At 39.0% G+C, this 16,288-nt stretch overlaps 1 pseudogene; it reads right to left on the reverse strand.

Annotated features, from left to right (window-relative positions):
• Window positions 1-14,447: 14,447 nt before the first annotated feature.
• On the reverse strand, window positions 14,448-15,022 carry LOC107512192 (annotated as a pseudogene).
• Between the last annotated feature and the right edge of the window lie 1,266 nt (window positions 15,023-16,288).

Here is a 16,288-nt window from a genome sequence, read left to right on the forward strand (position 1 = left end):
CCCAGGTTTTTGCATATCTTGTGAGATCGCTATGGGTACACAGTCATTACGATACAGCAGTTCTTGTCTTAACTACTTTCGATAGTTTTATTTTTATGGTTTCGTTTCCTATTGATATGCCAAGAGACTCTTGATAACCAAAAATAAATATATCCACAAATGCCAGGTCCCTTATTTCATATATGAACATGACTTCATAATCTAAATTGGACAAACTAGATCTGTTATGCAGCTGACAAGTCAGACAGGACTCCATCAATTCTGACATATGGGATTTCCTTAAGAATTGAGTGATTTCTATGACATAGAACAAACCAGGTTAGCAGGTGGGGGCAGAAACGGGTGCACATACTACTAGTAGATACTACTACTGGTTCTAAAGTATATACTGAATTGGCGCACACTTCATTTTTTGCTGCTACCACTGAAGTCCAAGCCATCATGACACTATCACTAACCTGGACTAATAACCATTCCACCTGCTTTCATTCGGACCCCATCCATCCATTTTCCACACTGAATCTGGAGTCATCTTATAAGTAAATTGGATCATGTCACTCATTTGCTTAAAACTCACCTACGTTCCATGTCATCTAAGAATAAAATCCAAGATCATCGTCATGGTCTCTGAGGCCCTATGTGATCTGACCCCTGCCAGACTCTCCCATTTCATGTCATACTGTTCTCCTCTCCCTTGCAGCAATCTGTCTACACTGGCTCTCCTCCACCTTATAATGATCTATCCACATTGCCTTTTCTGTTTCTTGCACACAGGGCCACCTTGTACAGACATGCAGGTTGTACACATTCAGCAGGCTGCAGGGTGAGCGATGCCCCTGGAAATGTGCAGATGGCAGGAGTATTTGCTTTAGAACAGGGAAAAGTTTCACACATGTGAAACTCCCATTGCAAGAAAGGCCTTGGCACTTGCTGATCCTTCTGCCTGGTACATCCATCTGCGGGTTCTGTAGACACCTGGCTCCGTCTTGTAATCACTCGACAGATATTTCACAAAGCACTGCTCTATACCAGGCAGAACTAACTACCTAGTTTGCAGGGCCCCAGGCGAAATGAAAATCAGGGGCCTCTTATTAAAAAATTAAGACTTTTAAGATGGTAAAGGCAGAGTATTAAACTACACACAGGCCCTTCTGAGTGTGGGGTCCTGTGTGACCACACAGGTCATATCCCTTGAAGTTGGCTGGGGCTTCAGTCTCAGCTTAAACGTCACTTTCCCAGAGGGGTCCTTCCTAACCACCCAAACCAGTGTGTCAAGGCAATCTAAGGACTCCCTTTCCTTTCTAGGTAAAATCTTGGCATTTTAAATTACAGATGAAACAAGGATTCTTGGTTCCACTAACACTGTTTTTAAAGCTGAACATACATTCAACATAAAAGGTTTTATGTTTCTTTTTAATGAGATCTTGGACAGGTTTTCATTTTTCTATAAATTGGCCTTGAAGGCAATGACAGGCCTTATAAGCCAAGGAGAACTCTGGTGTGCAAAGATCAAAAAGGACTCATTATAGTATTATAAATTTGAAAAGAATACTATGGTTGGTTTTTTTTTTTCTGATTAGAACAACAATGCACACTTTATGGAGCTAAGATTTCATATGGAAGAATGAACTCAATTGTATTTTAAGGTTTACTAGAAATTGCACAGTTACCAATTGGCTAGCTTATATTTGCCTTTGCCTTTGGAAGTTAAAATTTTTGCTTTGATGAACTACAACAAAATTATTTAAGTGTAATTTTATCTCAAAAAAGTCAAAGTTTTTGTTGTTTTATAACAGTGTGAAGTTTCTTACTTAAAATAGTTTAAAATTTATTTATAAGACATTCATAAAAATTGGATTTTAAAGTTCCACATATGATGTTTGACTCAGAAAAACAGGATGCATAGAATAGCTTCTTTAAATATAAGATCTCACCTTATTATGGGGTTCTCTCCTATTCCTAGGAATCCTTACTCTCAGTCTAAATAACAGGAGTAGCAAAAAGTTCAAGAATCTGTGAGAGCAAGATAAGGCAAGAACATGTAATTTTCAGAGAAACTGCCATTCCTGCCACCATCATCTGCCTAGCCAATGCCATCTGGGGGCTTCAGATATGGTTTTCTGTAGTGGATTACCCTTGGGTTACTGCCAGGAGTTGTAAAAATCCAACTTTCTAAAAGCACTTATAACCAAGGGAGAAAACAAGTTTCTGCCCCAATTTTTGCTAATTTTAAACAATCATTAACTAACTAACTAACTAACTAACTAACTAACTAACTAACTAACTAACTAAGTAACTAACTAACTAACTAGAAAAGAAACAACCTAAGAAGATATGAGTTTGCACTAATGTAACGTAAAGATGAAAAGCAAAACTAAACAACCATAATATACGTCACGCAGGAAATCTAGGCCAGATTAAATTGTGACGGAAGCAAACCCTAACTTCCTCCCTTCTTGCCCCACTTGCTCTCAGAAAAGTGGCTGATAAAGTCTTTATAGTGCTAAGGTATAAATGACTAAAATGATCAATGGATTATCTTCTGCAGGAGTATTCGCTTTAGAACAGGGAAAAAATGTCTCTTCCTAAAAAGCTGAAAAGTTTCAGTGGTAGAATTTCAGCAGAGCCCAAAAGTCATCCACACACAAACTATTCTATCTTGAGAGAGTTGTTTATATTTGCTGGTTAATTTTTATCTTCTCTCTTCTTCCCCCCTTTCTTCCCTCCCTCTCTCCCTTCCTCCTCCCTATTTTGGAATAGTTTTAAATTTACAGAAAAGTTACAAAGATAACAGAAAGGGCTTCCATACATCGCTCATCTACTTATACCTAATGTTAATATCTTATGTTACTATGGCATATTTTTCAAAACAAAGAAATTAACATTGGTGCATTAATATTATTCACTGAACATCAGACTTTATTAGGGTTTCACCAGTTTTCCCACTAATGTACTTTTTCGGTCTGATCCAACCCAGGACAGCACATTGTATTTAGTCTGTTCCTCACCCCCTTCGCCCCCCCCCCCAACACACACACAATCTAATCAGGCTTTCAATCCCAGAACTTTATAAAAACAGCTCCCAAGGTCATCTATGATCATCATGCTGCCAAAGCCAGCATAATGCCAAGGGCTTTCCGCAGTACTCATTTCAGCATCTTTGTCCGACACAGCACTTCACTGCCTTCTCCTGAGAACCCTTTTCCCTTGACCTCTGAGACAAGCCCTTTCTCCCAGCTCTCCTCCCACCTCAATGCCCAGCCATTCTTGATCTCTTTGCTGGTTCCTCCTCTTCTTTCCTACGGCTAGGCCCCATCCCTGGTCCCCTTCCCTTCTCGAGCATCACATTCCCAGGTGTTCTCATGGTGGTAATTAAGCTACCTAGTGATAAAAGTCACCCATTTGTGATGCCCCTGGATTTGTTTCTAACCCCGATTCCTTGGAGGAACCCCGGCTGATTTATCGAAAGCTGTCCATTCAACATTTCACTTGGTTTCAAATAGGAGTCTCACACTAACACTTCCCACGCTGAACTCCTGACTTGTGCCCTTAAACCTGCTCCTGCCACGTCTTCTCCATCCCAGAACATGGCAGCTGTATTCCACCGATTGCTCAGGCCAAAAATCTTAGAATCACTCCTCTCTTTCTTTTACACCCCACATTCAATCCATCAGCAAATCCGATCAGCAATATCTTTGGAGCCAACCTGATTTTAACCACTTTTGACTATATCCACTGTCGTCACCCAGGCTAGGTCACCATCCTCCAACCTGGATCACTGCAATAGCCTCCAAACTGTTTCTCCTGCTTCTGCCCTCATCCTGCCCCTACCTCCCCGCCATGCCAATTTATTCTTAGCATAGGGATACTTTTAAAATGCGTGTCTGACCATGTTACTTCTTTATGCAAACCCTTCAATGGCTTCCGTTCTCAGTCAAAGTACATAGAACCCGAAGTCATTACCAAGACTGCAAGGTACTACATGATCTGCCCCTCCCTCAACTCTCTTATTAATTCCGACCACATTCTCATATGCCCCACTCCAGCCACTCCCTCCTCCTTGCTCTTCCTTCCACAGGCTGAGCATGTTTTGACTCAAGGCCTTGCACTTCCCATTGCTGCAACTTGGAATGTGTTGTCCCTAGATATCTTCCTGGCTTGCAGAGAAGAGAGGTAAGGTAGGTTGAGCAAGTTAAGGTAACCAATTTCTTCGTATTTTTCAGTGACTGTCTCTATTTTAAAACTGAAAAGCCCTCTATTCCGGGAAGCCCTTGCATTCTTGGCAAATCATGACGACTGGTCACATAATAGGGGTAGGTCTGTGTAGGGGGTTTGCAAACATTTAACATGGAGGTAAGAGCAGGCAGGCTTCATAGACAAGGCAATATTTAGGCAAAGGCTTGATGGAGGTGAGGGATTGAGTTTGCCTTTCCTTATTGTCGTATGATTCTTGGAGGCTGTCTACAGAATCTCATGAGCACGGATAAAGAAAACCCTAATGGTTATAAAAAAAAAATACATTTAAAAATCTGTTTTCAATAATTGAGCTCTCAGATTTTATGAGCTCTACAAAGAACAATGGCTAAGGAAGCTTTGGAGCTCAGCAAAGTTGGCGTTTTGGCTCTCCTGTGCGACCTTAACAAGTTATTTAATTTCTCAAAGCCTGATTTTTCTCATTTGTAAAATGAGGATTATAAAAATCTCAAGAGTCATTGTAAAGATTAAAGGAGTTATTATATATAAAGTGTTTTGAACTATCACGGCACATAACAGACCTTCAATTACAATCTGTCATTGTTCTTTTCTCACCAGAATTTTGGTAAGCCATTGACATTATTCACTGTAAGTGCTACTGTGCGCAGGACACAGAGGTAAGCAAGACCTGTGGGAAGGGAGTTATGGACACAGAAGGCCATAAATAAGGGGCCATGAAACATAAAAGTTAATATAGGTACTTACATTTAAATGATTTATATTTTGAGATAATTATAAATTATATGCAATTATAAAAAATAATATAGAGATGCCACATACCCTTTACCCAGTTTCCCTCAATGTTAACATCCTACATTCTATGGTATAGTATCACAGTCAGAAAATTGATATTGATACAATCCATAGTAGGTACTTACTATTTTGTTACCAAAACTAAAACTGTCATTTTGATGGGCCTGAATGACCAGTTCTTGCACCTTGGGACAGCAGGTGGGGGAAGCAGGGGCCAAAGACTGTAGGTCGAAAGTCCTTACCATTTCAATGCTGGAGGATTGCAGTGGGTGCCTCGCCTCGCCCTCTCTCACCTGTGTAAGCCACAGATGCTTCTGATAGGGTCACTTAGCGGTGTTCTTGTTTTGCCTTGAGCATAATCAAAGTACCACTTACTGAATGTTTATCATGAGCTCAGGCTCTGTGCTAAATATTTTCATGCATCATGTTAATCTTTATAACAGCCCTATGGGGCAGGTGATAGTAATGACCCCATTTTAAGATGCTGGAACTGAAGTCTAATACAGTTAAGCCACTTGGCCAGATCATTACCTAGGAAGTAGGAGAGCTGAGATTACAACGCAGGACCACCTGATTCCAAGGCTTTCTTGTCCCTCACACCCTCAGCAGAGAACGGCGGAAAGGGACTACATTAACTGTGTGTGGCCTGTGATGGCATTTTCTTTCCTTCTTTAATGAGCTCACAATTGAGTTAGAGAAGCAGAATGTAAAATTGTAAGTGATGATATAAGGCAGTATATGTAAAGTAGCAATCCAGGGTGATCTGGGAACCTCAAGGGCAGGGCAGTCGGGAGAGGCTTTCTGTGGAAGGCAGACCAGGAAGTTGGGCGGGACCTTGAACATGGGCCTGGACTCACGCACGCATAAAGCTCATATCTGGCAGAGCTCACACTCTTATGACACTCGTATCTGGTTTCACCCTGCCTTCCCACGTCTCCCTCCTCCCCTTCAACCAAATGGATCTGTGGTAAACTTTCTTCAGAATACATAATACTCCTAATAGCTACATGTGTAGAGTGCTTGTATTTTGCTAGTCAATGTCCTAAGTGTTTTACATATGGTAACTCAATCCTCACAACAACTTATAATACAGATATTATTATTAGTTCCATTTTACAGATGAGGATATGGAGACACAGAGAGGTTAAGTAACTTGCCCGAGGTCACCCAGTTAGTGAGAACTCAGATCTGAAGCTAGGCAGTTGAGTCTAGACTCCTTGGAGCGCTGTGCTCTAGTACAATTTTGTTTTCCTGCATGTAAGCCTTTGTAGAGGTCCTGCCCTCTGCTTTGCAAGTCCTTTTTATACGTCTCTATTGATAAAATCTCACCCAGTCAAAATTCAAGTTAAATAGCACAATAGCAATCACTATAAGGGAAGTGAGCACTTTTTGAATAGCAACCTTCTGTGATTAGCCTGGGCCCAGGGATTCACATTTCATTTTTACAACAATCCTGTAAGATTTGTATAAGTGAGGAAACTGAGTCTCAAAGACATTAAGTAACTTGCTCAAAGGCTGAGGTTCCCACCCCAAATCTACCTCTTTCTCTGTAGTTCGTGTTTCAAATCCCTCCTTCTCATTGAAGCCTTTCTCTCCGCCCGTCCCTTAGCCAGCATCCGTCCCTGCTCCTTACTGGCCCCTTGCATTATATTCAGGAATTTGCACACGTGCCCTTGATGGTCCTCTCAGTCACATGCCTCTCCAGCCAGTCACATGTATCTCTAAATGTCAGGAGCCACAGGGCACATTTTGTAGAGCTTATAAAGTCCTAAAATTCTAGAGCTGGAAAGCACCAAGAGATAATCAAACTCACTAACTGCTCCACGCAAGGTTTCCTTCTACAGTGCTCCCTGATCATTCACTCCCCTACGCCAGGGATATAGCAACAAGCAGAGCAGGCAAAGTTCTTCATCTCCAGGGGATTCCACTCAGTTGAAGGAGACAGACAACAAAGAAGATTGAAAAGTAAAATATGTAGGATGTTAGGTGTTGATATATACACCTAAGAAAACAAAGAATGGAAGATAGAGAATGGTGTGTGTGTGTGTGTGTGTGTGTGTGTGTGTGAGAGAGAGAGAGAGAGAGACAGAGAGAGAGAGAGAGAGAGACAGAGAGAGAGACAGAGAGAGAGACAGAGAGAGACAGAGAGAAAGAGACAGAGAGACAGAGAGAGAGAGAGAGAGAGAGAGAGAGATCGATCTTGACCAGTGGTAGACTCTCTGAGAAGGATTTCTCCCTCCAAGTCTGTCATTTACTATTTGCTTGACTATGTCCAGCTACAGAGAAGAGATCATTCCCTTAAAAGGCACTCACTCCATTTTTAACAAGCTCAGATTGTACTGAAGTTTATCAGATCTTCTCTCAGTGACTTGTACCCTTCCTCCTGAATTCTGTCTTTGATTGTTGTACCCAGCAAGCCTGAGCCACTGTCCTGAAACAGACAGCCTTTCATTTGTTTGAGGACAGCTATGTTTCCTTCTAGTAGTTTTCCCCAAAACCTAACATTCTCAGTTTCTTGAGCTGTTTCCTAAATGACATGGTTTTTATGCCTTCCGTCCTGGTGGCTGCTCTCCTTTGAATGCACTGCCCTTTCTCTAGGAACAGAACATTTTTACTCTGCAGTAGTTTGACTGGTGAGAATATTCCAGATTTCTAGTCCCTGGATATGGACTTAATACTATATAAAAACAAAACAAAACACGTTTTAAAACTCTATGTTGATCAAAGCTCAATCCTCACTCAGGGAGCCAATCTAGCGTCTTCAGAACCTGGAAACCATGGGGAAGAACCGGGCCAGGGGAGGGGAAAGGCTTTCCTTCTTTGACGTGCTGACATCAGTGGGGTTTCTGGAAGGAGGCAAGAGAGAGTCCAAGGTGAGAGAGGCAGCAGGAGGAAGATCCTGCATTTGTCAGTGAGCGGAGGTCCTGGCGGGTGGGTAAGGCACAGTGTCCGTGGGAGGGTACAGAAGCCAAAGAACTTAATATAGTTTTGACTCGTCTACTTAACTTCATTTTTTTTATGAATAAGATTAAACATCTTTTTGGATGCTTAAGAGTAATTTATTTGTTTACATATCTTTTGCAAAACTTTCAATTAATTTAAGATTCTTTTCCTTGTTTTCCTTGTTGATTTCTAGATCTTTATATATTAAGGAAAATAACCTTTCATGTTATATGATATTACTTTTTTCCAGTTTGCAATTTGTCTGTTCACTTTGTTATTTTTCGCTGTTTAGAAAAATTTCATTTTTTAAGTAGTCAAATATCAAATCTTTTTATTTTTGGCTTTTATTTGCACTTAAGTAGTCGAATCTTTTAATTTTAGGTTTTTTTCCCTTTTTCTCCTTCACATATATCATATTCAGAAAAGCTTTCTTCATTCTGATATTATAAAAATAATCTCCCACGTCATCTTCAACTATTTTTAATGTTTTACTTTTTACATTTAAATCATTGATCCATCTGAAATTCATTCTGTTATACCACTTCCTGTTTATTCACTGTATGTGTGTTCAGCACTTAATATACATTATCTTATTTAATAGTAATAATTATGGCAACTTCTATTTTACTGATGAGGACATTGAATCAGCTCAGTAAGGTGAACTCAGACAAGATCATACATCTAGTAAATGTCAGAATAAAAACCAAATCAGCCTGAGTTCAATTTTTATGCTGTTCGCTATAATATTTATAAGCGAGGCAACCTATGTCGTTTGGAAATCCCCAACTTCATGACCACACATTTCAGAAAAGGTCATTGTTGAGTATGTGATGACTACTGCCCATTGCGTGAAGGACTGCATGATGTACCGAAGTGGAGCTACTGGACGTTGCTTAGCTAAAGTCACTTGCCAGCTGAGTAACTGCCCGATACCCGTGCCTGGAACCTGAGGATTCGAATTCTTCTCTTAGCAAAATTGTTAATGATTAGATTAAGTTACACCGGAACAGACAGGACTGTGACTATTAAATTCTTGAATGTAAGAGTCTCTTGAACTTCTCTTGTCATAGGACGGAGTAGATCCCAAAGTTTGGATGGGGTTCAACCTGCAAGTAGAGCATAATTGCTGAAATTTATTGATTCTGAGATGCACATCTTTTCATATTTAACATCTCTGAAATTACAATGTCTCATACACAAGATGTAGCAGTGGCTGTCTGCGCATGTGCCAACTTGCTTTATATTTCTGATGGCACAATGGACAATGGCAAGCCAACAATGTTTCATTCAGCAAATAATCTAAGGATCATTTCAGGAGGTAATGTAATCTTGGTGGATTTCTGAAACCCTCTGTTGATGCTGGAAAAAGTAAGAAAGAACCTGCATTAGAACTTGTGGATGAGGGGGGTTGGAGTCAATGGCTTGGAATAAAATTCTTGAAAGAGTTGTTAAAAGAAATACTCATAACTGACACTCCTGGTGATGTAGAGGATAATTGTGTTTGGAAAAACGGGACGCATTTTGTAAGTGAAGTGAAACACATTTTGTAAGATTGAATTCTGAATAAGAACTTTGGAGAATAAACCTATTTATTTATACATTTCCTTTTGTGTTACACATAGTTGATATATGATAAAAATTAATGTGTTAAAATAGTTGTGTTAAGTAAGCACTGGCAATGGCAGCTTCAGTCTCTACTCCTGGCTCTATATTGATGGAAGTAATTTACTTAATCCCAGGTAAACTGAAAATTAATGATCACTTGGGGAGTCTCACCTGGAAAACATCCCACATCTTCAGCACAAGGAATTTTTCTCATGATGATTCTGAGTCTTGGTAGAGGTTCTTTTCCTTTGTGCCTCTAATCAAGTCTACGCACACTTTCTGCAGGGGTTTCCTTTGCAGCTGGTTAGCATGACTCTAATCTGCAAATCACCCACTCTGGCTCTATGGGTGTCATGACTGACCTGTTCTTGGGTGAGAGTTAACTGCCAGGAGTCAGGGGCTGCTAGGTCTTTCAATTATTATAAAATAAAAATGCTAAGTGATATGAAAACGCTGTGTCTTAGTTTAACTGATAGCATCCCTTCCCCTCTTTTCAGTGGTGCTAAGACACAGGTGCACCTTGCAATCGGCGACATCTCAGATTTGATGAAATATGGCGGCTTCAGCTTTGGAGGGGTGTGAGTCAGTAAGCCACTTAGGCATAGAAATACATGAGGTCATTATGTTATTGTTGCAGATTTTCATTTTGAACTCTATCTTATAGGAGGCTGACTCTATCAATGGATCTAATTATGTCCTAGGATTCCGCATTTGTGTGCGTGTGTGCTCTTTAGCTGGGTGTTCCTAACTGTACTTACTTTTGAAGCCAGGGTATGGAATTTTACCATGGTCTTTATTAAATTTCATTTTATGGGTTCTGGTCTGTTATTCCCAACTGCTAAGATCATTCTGAAGCACAATTCTCTCATTTACCATATTAACTATCCCTCCTTCTAGCTTTCTGTCATCTTTAAATTTGATAAGCCCAACTTCTATACTTTTATCCAAGTCACTAATAAAAATGTGGAGCACCTTTGGGAAAATCTTATAGACCCATTAGTGCACTCCTTAAATTGGCATAAGTCCACAGATCAGCTCTGTCTGGGTGGCATTTTACTCAATTGTGATTATATCTGGAATATAATGCAGTTGTTAGGTACCCAGGCTTTGCTCTCTGAGCAGACCCCTCAAATCCTAACTCCGCCATAGCCCAACTATAGGACACTGGGTGAATTACCTGATGAATCTTTGCTTAGTTTCCTCACTTGTAAAATGGGATGATTGTTTTTGCTTTTTTTGGGATGAGTAGAGGCTTAAATGAATTAGTATTCACAAAACACTTAGCACAGTTCCTGACATATAGTAGGCTCTCAATAAATATTAAAGGTTAGTCCTATCAATTTTCTCAGATTTCTCCCTCTTGCCCAATGCCTATCAAAAGACTCTTTGTCAAATGCCCCACAACCCAGCATAAGCTAAGTTCATCATTCTACTGTTCTAGAAGACTTACTGAAAAGAAATTAGATCAGTTTAGTATGGGAAGTTTCTTATTTATAATTTATAAATTGAATATTTTCAACATGAGGTTGATGCAACTTAAAATACAAGATACATACACATTTATTGTGGTGACTCCAGGCTGAAACTTAATGATCAACACTCCATTTTTAAGTGCTTACAAACACTGTTTGTTAACCTTTGTCAAAAGTTTGTTAGAAATTCATATAAAAATGACAGTTCTATATTTTCTTGAATCACTCTTTTTACCACACAATAGCAACCAATATTTGCCTACCTCTAAGGTTCTAGTATTTCCTGCCATTCTCTATGATTTCTTAAAGATTGATGTTGATATTTATGTTATATTTGCAAGTTATTTCATTATCCTGGATGTATTTCATAGGTTTTATGGAATTAAACTCATTTGAAGCAGCTGGTACTCTCTTACATCACCTCATTTATCTTTGGCTTCATTTCCTCATAGATTGTTGGTTCATCCTTAAAAGTGGTGGTTTTGAGTCTTCAGAGGATATAAGAATCTCTTGGAAGAGTCAGATCTTGTTAAAAATGCATATTTCCAGACTGCTCTCAGAGATTTAGACTAAATAAATTTGAAATGGGGCCTGGGAATAGACATCTTAACAAACTCTAATTCTGATTCAGCACCCTGTGAGAAACACCTTATATAGAGGAAAATGATGGGGAATAATTTGGTATTAATCTTTTCTTATAATCTGTTAGCATTACATATCTCTCCCAAGAAATGTATCCTAGTCTTACTTGGTTGGTCTTTTTGGTCCAAACATAGTTTATAAAAAGCCCTTTTGTTGAGCATTTCACAAACCTCAGATTATTCTAGGCTTTGACCTTTCTGACACTACTCACAAAGCTTGTGCCTTTTAAAAATAATTGCTCTTGGCTATGGACCATTTCTGTCATCGTTAGTATGAGCGCATGGAGTGCTCTCTGTGCAACCCTACCTTGGCTTCTTCAGATGCCCAGAGCCCAGTAGCCTATACGCTGTGGCATTCAGCCAGATTCACTGATAATGAGATGAAGGCTGAGGACTATAGAGAGTAGAGCTATATGGGCTACTTCTCAGGATACCTTTATGAAATCACAAGCAAAAAGCCTGCACTTTACACACCGCTTGACATGTAATAGTCGTTCAATAAATATTTGTTGCACTAAACTAAGGATAACGAACATTTGACAGGCTTGCCGACACTCCTTATTCTGTATTGAGCAGACATTGCTAATGGATCTTAGAGCTCTTTTCCTCCTGAGCCTGGAAGCAACTTCAATATTCTTCAAACATGACTCTCCATCAAATTAACCAGAATTGGTTTGCAAAATAAAATCTATTTGCCAATTCTAAATAAATAGAAACCTTTTTCTCCTATAGTTCACTTAACTCCATTTGTGAAATATTAAAAAAGAAAAAAACTTACAAATATAAAATAAGACTTAAAAAATCACGTTGGTATGATAAATACTATGGGAAAAATACAGGGAATTACACTGAAAGGATATGGCATAGCTAGCATCTCACAATAAGCAGGCGTCTATGTTTTCCAGCTTTTTAGACTCTAGAATGGTATTAACGACACATTGAGAATGATACTAAAACTCAGCATCTCATCTCATGAGATTAGCAAAGCCTGAAACCTTTCAAGTAATGATTCGAATACCATAGAAACAGGGCCCACATTTCAGTTGAATCCTAAATAGTGTGTAAGTTGAGAGTCCTGGCTTCTAACATATATCAGGAAGCAGAGATGACATAATTTGTGCTTCAAGGGAGATAAATAAAAGCAGGGCTGTCTGGGGAGCATTTTCTTTCCTCCTGATGTAGGGAGGAGGCACGAGAACTGGATGTTAAACCAAGCTGTATTCAGAGTCTGTGCTGCAGGAAACCCACAGAACAAAGGAAGATTCTGCTGGGATTACTAACAACCATTTACCCATACTGTGAAGGGAAAACAGAGTTTTTAAGTCATACTCTACATAAAATAAACTCAACCATTCATTCCCTGCCGCCAAGCCTTAAGGAACCTAGATATCAGAGGCTGGGATGCTAGCATGCCTTCAACGCTGCATGCCCTGCCTTTCACCCTACATACCCATACCATCAAAGGAAAGTAGGTAAACAAAGCCTTTAGAAGTCTGTAATTCACAGAAACCGAGAATGATATATACACTGACTCCCCGAACACTCGGGGTCTCTCTCAGTCCCTATCAGGCTCTCTTATTCTGTCTATGGAGCGTTATTCCTTTTCTAATAAGTTGATTCCTTTTCTAATAAACTTTCCTTTTGTCTCTAACTCTGGCATGCACTTGAATTCTTTCCTGTGCTCAGTCAAGAACCCTCCCTCTCTCAGTGCAGGACTTGAGTCACCACTCAGGGAGATTTGCCCCGTCCTGCATGCCCCCCACTCCCTTTACCTCCCTCTCCATACACCATTTGAATCTTGATTATTATCTATCACTTAATCTTGACAGTTCCATTTTGCACTGATAAAAGTTCTCTTTCGTGTATCTACATAACTTACCTGAAGTGGGCTACTCTGAAGTAAAGCCAGACTCCTCTGACTCTCAAACATGGCCACTGTAGTTGTTTTCTTTTTAAGTTTCTAGTTTAACTCCTAGATTGAAGTCTAAAGGGCTTAAAAGTATATTTTGAGCATTTACAAGCTCTGCATTTTCTGGAGGCAGTCTCTGAGGGAAATTGAGTTTTAAGAAGCAATAGGACAGAAATGCTTATCTGTTGGACACTGCTGATGAGTAAGATTCTCCAAATAAAGAAAAATTTAAAGATAAAAGTTTAATTTTAATTTCTTATAAATATAGAAAATGGATTAAAAACATTGCATCCCTCTCTGCTTCAGCCTTACTGGTCTGAAGCTGTGTAGGATCAACACCAAGAGCACAGATGTTTGTTCACAGCGGTGAGCTTCCCATGAGCTGCTGGAGTGTGTTGGTCTAAAGATCTCCAATGCACCTCTTCTTGAGTTTTTAGGCAAATTTTTATAGACTTGTCTGCTCTCTTCTTGTGGAGCTGTCTGTCAGATGCCATTCCTGGCTGTTATAATAAACCCTACTTTCAAAACGCATGTTTTCTTTTTAAGTTAGCTAGCTTCTAAAGGTTTATGGGCCAGAAAACCGGAGAATGAGGTTTCTTTGAATTGTGTGTAAAATAAGAGTTTATAAGCTATGTTATTAAGGATGAGGTCTTAGAGATTTTCTGATGAATAAAGTACATTAAATTAGGTGAGGAAACTTTCGCCATCTAATTAGGCTATGTAGAGTCATTGTATAATTATTCTTGGATTCTTGAGTAATTATACAATTGAAAAAGTTTGTTGAAAAAGTAATTTTGGAGAATGTTGCAATTTTAATATAATTTAGTAGTGATCAGAAAATTAAATTTTTAAAAAACTTTTTATTTTTTACTTTTATTAGCATTTATTTGATCCTAAATTTACTCCTGGGCCATAAGTTTTTGTTTGTTCAGTTTCTTCTGGGATATATTTTTCTTCTGTGCAACCTGCTCTTCTGGTTTAGGAACAATCTACGCTTTTTCAGTGAGGATCGTCTCAGTGTGGCAGGGAGAGCTCATGTAGGGGTTAATCCACCCACGAGCTCTGTCAGTTCTGTGAGGCATCTTAGGAGCTTTGTTTTGCATGTGTTCCATGACCAGAGAATCTACATCTAAACTCTTAAGTTCAGCATTGCTCTCTGCATTTTCAAGCATGTACAGCAAAACTTCAGCACTCTTTTTGGGCCACTGACCCTGCTATTAGCCCTACTGTTTGGCCTGGCCACACCTACCAACTCCACCATGGTAATGACAGAATGGCACACATTGCTTCTGTAAATGTAAAGTGACATCCTTCAGATACTTGGTATGCACACCCTCGATGGCCTGGGCAGTTTCATAGGTGTTCTTAAAGTGAACACGAAGCTTTGAAATTCTTGATTTGCATAATTTTGTTGGTTTTTCTGGGTCAAGTGAATAGTGAATCATTTTCAGAGTTTTCCTCAGGCCGCTTACAAGAAGAGCTTAAAAAATATTTCTTAGAAAATTTCAGCTATATTCCCGAAAAGTTTTATACAATTTAATTTTAAGGAAACCTTGCAATAATTCTTTTCCTGAAGTACAGACTTTAAAAATATGTTCTTACTTTTGCACATGATAGCTTGCTTAGAACAAGCAGTTCATGTTGATTTTTAGTTTCTAAGTACACAGTTTACCCAAATCTAGGAAGATCAGGGAAGAACTTCCATTTCCAGGAATAAGGCAGGTTAGGGATCGAATCAATCTCCCACTAAAAACAACTATAAATGCTGACTAAAATTTTTTTAACTTCTTAAAACATTGAAGACCTGACAAAATAGTAAGAAACTAAAGGCAAAAATCAAAGACAAAACAAAATCTCTGAAAGTTAAGTGACACCCTAAAGCAGTTTTTGAATTGAGAGCGTTGCCAATTTGGGTAAACTTGAATTTTGGTTCTGAAGGTTTCTCAGGATAGGGGGACAGAATCAAAGCCGAGGACTCACCTCTCCCCTCACTAACATAGATCAAACCCTCAGTGCAAGGGTGAAACAAAAGTAAATGTGCCTCTACACTCAGGCCCAAGAAACTGTAGGGAAAGTTGCCCTATGAGGAGCAGAGCGAGACACGTGGTAATGGTAGAGACCCGCTTTGAGAAGTTATAACTGCAAGTTGGCACTTTCACAGCTTCCAAATTTATATTGCTTTGGTGGTCAAAATATATAAATAAACAACAAAAAACTATGAACCACAAAACCCCCAAGTTGTGAATTCAACTTAAAGTGATTTCATTTAAAATACCCCTCTGTACCTAGCAGGGACAAAGGAGAGTTCTCTTTGAAGAAAATTAGTGTTATCCAGTCTTCAAAGAATCGCCCCAAGTAAATTTTTAAGGAAAATGAGCAGCATAAAGTAAAAAAAAAAAATAACTAAGCCTACAACGACATAAACCATCAAGAATGAAAATAGAGTCTATAAAAGCAACTATGCTTACTAAATTCAAAGAAAAAATAAAAAATATATGTAAAGAAACGAAACAATAAAAAGTAACCTAGCAGATTTGAAAAAGTACCAAATAGAACTTATCGAAATAAAAAATACAATAACCAAAATTAGAAACTCAATAGACATGTTTAAGCACTTTTGACACAACTGAAGAATCAGAATATTGAAATATAAATCAGAAAAAGTAATTCAGTGATTATTCAGTGTATGGTACAGAGACACAACAATATTG

This window comes from Rousettus aegyptiacus, unplaced genomic scaffold, assembly GCF_014176215.1.
Source record: "Rousettus aegyptiacus isolate mRouAeg1 unplaced genomic scaffold, mRouAeg1.p scaffold_m13_p_15, whole genome shotgun sequence".
Taxonomy (NCBI): domain Eukaryota; kingdom Metazoa; phylum Chordata; class Mammalia; order Chiroptera; family Pteropodidae; genus Rousettus; species Rousettus aegyptiacus.